The sequence below is a fragment of the Chiloscyllium plagiosum genome, unplaced genomic scaffold (genome assembly GCF_037043375.1).
Source record: "Chiloscyllium plagiosum isolate Xiang-an unplaced genomic scaffold, Cpla_swu_hap1 HiC_scaffold_5, whole genome shotgun sequence".
NCBI classification, from domain to species: domain Eukaryota; kingdom Metazoa; phylum Chordata; class Chondrichthyes; order Orectolobiformes; family Hemiscylliidae; genus Chiloscyllium; species Chiloscyllium plagiosum.
Genome location: NW_028270143.1, coordinates 124,443,031 through 124,449,030, shown reverse-complemented (window position 1 = coordinate 124,449,030; position 6,000 = coordinate 124,443,031).

The following is a 6,000-nucleotide window of genomic DNA, read 5'->3' as shown; positions in this document are numbered from 1 at the left end:
CCCAGAATCAACTTCTGAAAGTTCTTGCCTAATACCGTCAAAACTAGCCTTCCCCCACTTTAGAACTTCAACTTTTAGATCCGGTCTACCCTTTTCCATCACTACTTTAAAACTGATAGAATTATGGTCGCTGATCCCAAAGTGCTCCCCCACTGACACCTCAGTCACCTGCCCTGCCTTATTTCCCAAGAGTAGGTCAAGTTTTGCACCTTCTCTGGTAGGTACATCCACATACTGAATCAGAAAATGTTCTTGTACGCACTTAACAAATTCCTCTCCATCTGAACACTATGGCAATTCCAGTCTATATTTGGAAAGTTAAAATCCCCTACCATAACCACTCTATTATTCTTCCAGATAGCTGAGATCTCCTTACAAGTTTGTTTCTCAATTTCCCTCTGACTATTAGGGGGTCTATAATACAATCCCAGTAAGGTGATCATCCCTTTCTTATTTCGCAGTTCCATCCAAATAACTTCCCTGGATGTATTCCCAGGAATATCCTCCCTCAGCACAGCTGTAATGCTTTCCCTTGTGAAAAATGTCACTCCCCCTCCTCTCTTGCCCCCCTTTCTATCCTTCCTGTAGCATTTGTATCCTGGAACATTAAGCTGCCAGTCATGTCCATCCCTGAGCCACATCTTTGTAATTGCTATGATATCCTAGTTCAATGTCCCTAACCATGCCCTGAATTCACCTGCCTTCCCTGTTAGGCCTCTTACATTAAAATGAATGCAGTTTAATTTGTCAGTCCTACCTTGTAGTCTGCTTTGTTTCTGACTGTTTGACTTGCTCCTTTTTCCAACTGTACCAGTCTCAGATTGATCTCTTTCGTCACTATTTCCCTGGGTCTCATCCCCCCCACCTTTCTACTTTAAATCCTCTCGAGCAGCTCTAGCAAGTCTCCCTGCCAGTTTACTAGTCCCCTTCCAATTCAGGTGCAATCTGTCTTACTTGTACAGGTCACTTCTACACCAGAAGAGATTCCAATGATCCAGCAATGTGACCCCTTCTCTTCTACACCAGCTCCTCAGTCACGCATTAACCTGCTCTGTCCTTCTATTCCTCCCCACATTAGCTCATAGCACTGGGAGTAATCCAGATATTACTACCCTCAAGGACCTCCTTTTTAAATTGCTGCCTAACTTTCTATATTGTCCCTTCAGAATCTCATCCTTTTCCCTTCCTTTGTTGTTAGTTCCAATGTGTACAATGACCTCCTGCTGGTCCCTCTCCCCTTTGAGAATATTCTGCACCCTCTCTAAGATATCCTTGATCCTGGCACCAGCGATGCAACATACCATTCTGATTTTTCGCTGCTGGCTGCAAACACGCCAGCCTGTGCTTGTGACTAGAGAGTCCCCTGTAACAATTGATCGCTTGGAACCTGATGTACCCCTCATTACATTAGAGCCAGTCTTGATACTAGAAACTTGGCTGTTCATGCTACATTACCCTGAGAGTCCATCACCCCCTACATTTTCCAAAACAGCATACTTGTTTGAGATGCCTGGAAGACTCCTGGACTATTTGTCTACCCCTCCTACCTTTCCTGGAGGTAACCCTTCTACCTGACTGTATCTGCAGCTTTTCTCCTTTTTTAAAACTGCCATCCATCACACCCCCTTGCTGTTGTAAATTCTCATTGCCTCTAATTGCTGCTCCAACCAATCCATGTGATCTGATAGGATTTGCAACCAAAGACACTTCCTGCAGACATAATCCTCAGTAACATGGAAATTCTCTCTAAACTCCCACATCTGACAGGAAGATCACAGCAGAGCAAGTCAGGCAGCATGGTGCCTGACCTGCTGTGCTTTTCCAGCATCACTCTAATCTAGAGTCTGGTTTCCAGCATCTGTAGTCCTTGTTTTTACCCAGGAAGAGCACAGCACTCTACCAAGGGCCATCTTTGCTCTTTCACAATCTGTAGACCTTGAAAATAGCATGTATTACTCTAAAAAAAAGTGCTTCAGGCTAACTTAGTACTTATGGTTTATATTTTTATCTCAATAAATCAAAATCAAGAAAGTACCTACTCTACTCACTACTGTAGATTTACAGCAAGGCTATACTTAAAAACTATGCACTAATCTGTTCCTGTGCTGTAAGCGATCCCACACAGGTTCCTCCAAGATCAGCTGTGAATTTCACTGTTTGTTAATTTCTCCTAGACGCACTCCGATGTCTAGAGATACATGAACTCAAACAGCAAAGGCAGTAACTGTGCAGATTCCCTGCTGTGTCAGTTAGCAGTGTAGGTTTCTTTCTCTCTCTCCCTCACTGACCATGTGGTCACTGCCTTTCGTCTGTTTTCCTCCTTTTTGATCTTTTCCCCAAAGTTCCAAAATAATGCAGCAGCATATAAAACAGTAATTGCTGCTCCTGGAATTCGAGGATATGACCTCCAACACCCAAAATACCCCAAAAAGGAGCAGCTCTTACAGCCATAATTTTTTTTCCTTTCTCCATCTTGGATCCTGGTATCATTCTACAAAAAAAACAAAAGAACTGCAAGAACAAAAACAGAAATTGCTGGAAAGAATGTAGCAGGTCTGGCAGCGTCGGTGGACAGAAATCAGAGTTAATGTTTCAGTTCTCATTTTGGTATTATTCTGTCCACTTGACTAAAACTAGAGCTACTATTATTATGATTAGATTCCCTACAGTGTGGAAACAGGCCATTTGGCCCAACAAGTCCATGCTGACTCTTCAAAGAGTAACCGCTAACACTACGGGCAGTTTAGCATGGCCAGTTCACCCTAACCTGCACATCTTTGGACTGTGGGAGGAAACCAGACCACCCGGAGGAAACCCACACAGACACGGGGAGAATGTGCAAATTCCACACAGTCGCCCAAAGGCTGGAATTGAACCCAGGTCCCTGGCGCTGTGAGGCATCAGTGCTAACCAGGAACCCGGTTACTGCTGGGTGTTTGCAATCTTCCCCACCTCGCAACTGGACAGTGGGATTGGAAAAATGGGACTAGATTAATTCATGATATCTGGTTGGAATGAAAGAGTTGGACTGAAGTGTCTGTTTCCATGCTGTACAAGTTGATGATGCTGTTAGGAGAAAACCCCTTTAGACACCCATCCCTAGGGATCTGGCCATCTCAAATTCATGCCCTATCATATATATTAGACAGATGGTCAACACTAATCATCTCCTTGGAACACTCAACACGTACATCACCCTTGAATTCCCCAACAATATTTACCTGCCAGCACCCGGCCCATATCCCTCCTAACCCTTCCTATTCATGTACCCATCCAAATGCCTCTTAAATGTTGTAGTTGTACCAGCCTCCACCACTTCCTCTGGCAGGTCATTCCATACACGTACCACCCTCTGTTAAAACGTTGCCCCGTAGGTCTCTTTTATATCTTCCTCCTCTCACCCTAAACCTATGCCCTCTAGTTCTGGACTCCCCGGCCCCAGCGAAAAGACTTTGGCTATTTACCCTATCCATGCCCCTCATAATTTTGTAAACCTCTATAAGGTCAGCCCTCAGCCTCCAATGCTCCAGGGAAAACAGCCCCAGCCTGTTCAGCCTCTCCCTATAGCTCAAATCCTTCAACCCTGGCAGTTTCACAACATCTTTCCAATAGGAAGGAGACCAGAATTGCACGCTATATTCCAACAATGGCCTAACCAATGTCCTGTACAGCCGCTACATGACCTCCCAACTCCTGTACTCAATACTCTGACCAATAAAGGAAAGCATACCTTACGCCTGCTTCACTATCCTATCTACCTGCGACTCCACTTTCAAGGAGCTATCAACCTGCACTCCAAGGTCTCTTTGTTCAGCAACACTCCCTAGGACCTTACCATTAAGTGTATAAGTCCTGCTAAGATTTGCTTTCCCAAAATTCAGAACCTAGCATTTATTTGAATTAAACTCCATCTGCCACTTCTCAGCCCATTGGCCCAGATCCTTCTGTAATCTGAGGTAACCCTCTTCACTGTCCACGACACCTCCAATTTTGGTGTCATCTGCAAACTTACTAACTGTACCCCTTATGCTCACATCCAAATCAATTATGTAAATGACAAAAAGTAGTGGTCCCAGCACCGATCCTTGTGGCACTCCACTGGTCACAGGCCTCCAGTCTGAAAAACAACCCGCCGCCACCACCCTCTGTCTTCTACCTTTGAGCCAGTTCTGTATCCAAATGGCTAGTTCTCTCTGCAGTGGCTCTTGAAGAAAAGATTACCCCCAATTTGCTTACAACTGAGTTCAAAATCCCCACAGAACCCTCTGTTTGTCACATTTCTATAACTACTGATTTGCTCATCACACCTAACCTCCACTTTTGACATAGTATCCAATAAAATGGTTACTTTCTCCAGCTTGGCTGTTCCTTCTGCTGTGGGCCATATCCACACTTCCTCAAAGGCAAGGAATGTAGATTAGAAAGAACGTTGCAGACAATTGGTTTAACCATCACCAGATCTGGCTGGACCCCACACGTAGGCACTGTCAGTGCCAGTTTCATCTGCTAAAGTTCCTCACTGTTCTATCCTGCATATTGTCCTTTTAAACCTCTCTCCCTGCTGACCTCCAACAATAATCTTTGTCACTAACAGAGACCATCCAAGCAGCTGCCTTTGCTCTTTCTACCATATATATCTATGTTGATGATAGCCATCTCTACCTCACTTCCACCTCCTCCACCATATCTAAATTATCATTAGACTGTTTATCTGATATCCAGTACCGGTCAATCAGAGATTTCCTCCAATTAATTATACAGGAAGAACAAAACCATCATTTTCAGTCTCTTTACCAAACCCCACTCACAAGCTACCAACTGCATCCAAATCTTTTCATCTAGAAGATTGTGGTGGGATCTGCAATGTAATATCTCAGAGGCAGGAAACCTTACAACTTTTAGAAAGTACTTGGATGAGCAGTTTGAAATGTCACACTATCAGCCTTGACTATTAACACCCACATCCCATACAAGAAAATATTCCCGTGTAATCAAGGATGGCCAAACCACAATCACATACCATTAAAAAAAACTTAGAATCCCTACAGTGTGGAAACAGGCCATTTGGCCCAAGTCCACACCAACCATCCGAAGAGTATCCCACCCAGGCCAATCACTTACCCAATACTGTACATTTATCCCTAACTAATGCACCTAACCAACACATGCCTGAACACAATGGGCAATTTAGCGTGGCCAATTCACCCTAACCTGCACATCTTTGGATTGTGGGAAGAAACGGTAGCACCCAGAGGAAACCCACGCAGACACGCGGAGAATGTGCAAACTCCACACCGTCACCCGAGGCTGTAATCAAACCCAGGTCCCTGGCACTCTGGGGCAGCAATGCTAACCACAGAGCCACTGTGCCACCCTTAAATATCACCAACACAGGTTTTGTTCCTTTTTAAAACACTGTCCATCATCCTGTCTCCTCCATCCGCCCCTCCAACAAGTGTGAGGAATACATGGAGTTTCTCGGTCACGAAGACTGAGACAATCCGATCAGTTGCCTCTGCTGCTCCCCTCCCTTCTACAAGCCCACCAAGCCAAACTGCCTGGCATAAAGTTTTAGTTGTAAACGTAGGTACCAAAAGGAAATGAGCACACTGCTTGAACTCCTTCAAATCCCAAGAGGTCAATGAATTGAAGCAACAGAGACTCAAACTGATGACTGTATTTTAAGAATAACACCTTTATTAGAAAGAAGTTGGAAAACAAGTCAGCTTAACCGTAAGAAAGATGATGATTTTAGTCATGAAACAAAATGCATCTAACACTCTTTACTTACCAACCTCAGCAAAAAACAAACACTTGGAATGAATGTTGTTCCTTCTTATTACACGATCAAACATATCCCAGTCTGAATCACGCTTAATTAACCATTCAGTTTTCCAGTATAACCTGATGTGAGATCATGTGTTGCAGTGGTATAGTCCTAACCTCTTAGCCAGGAGGCCCAGGCTCTCAAGTGCCATCTGCTCCAAAGGTGTCTTAACA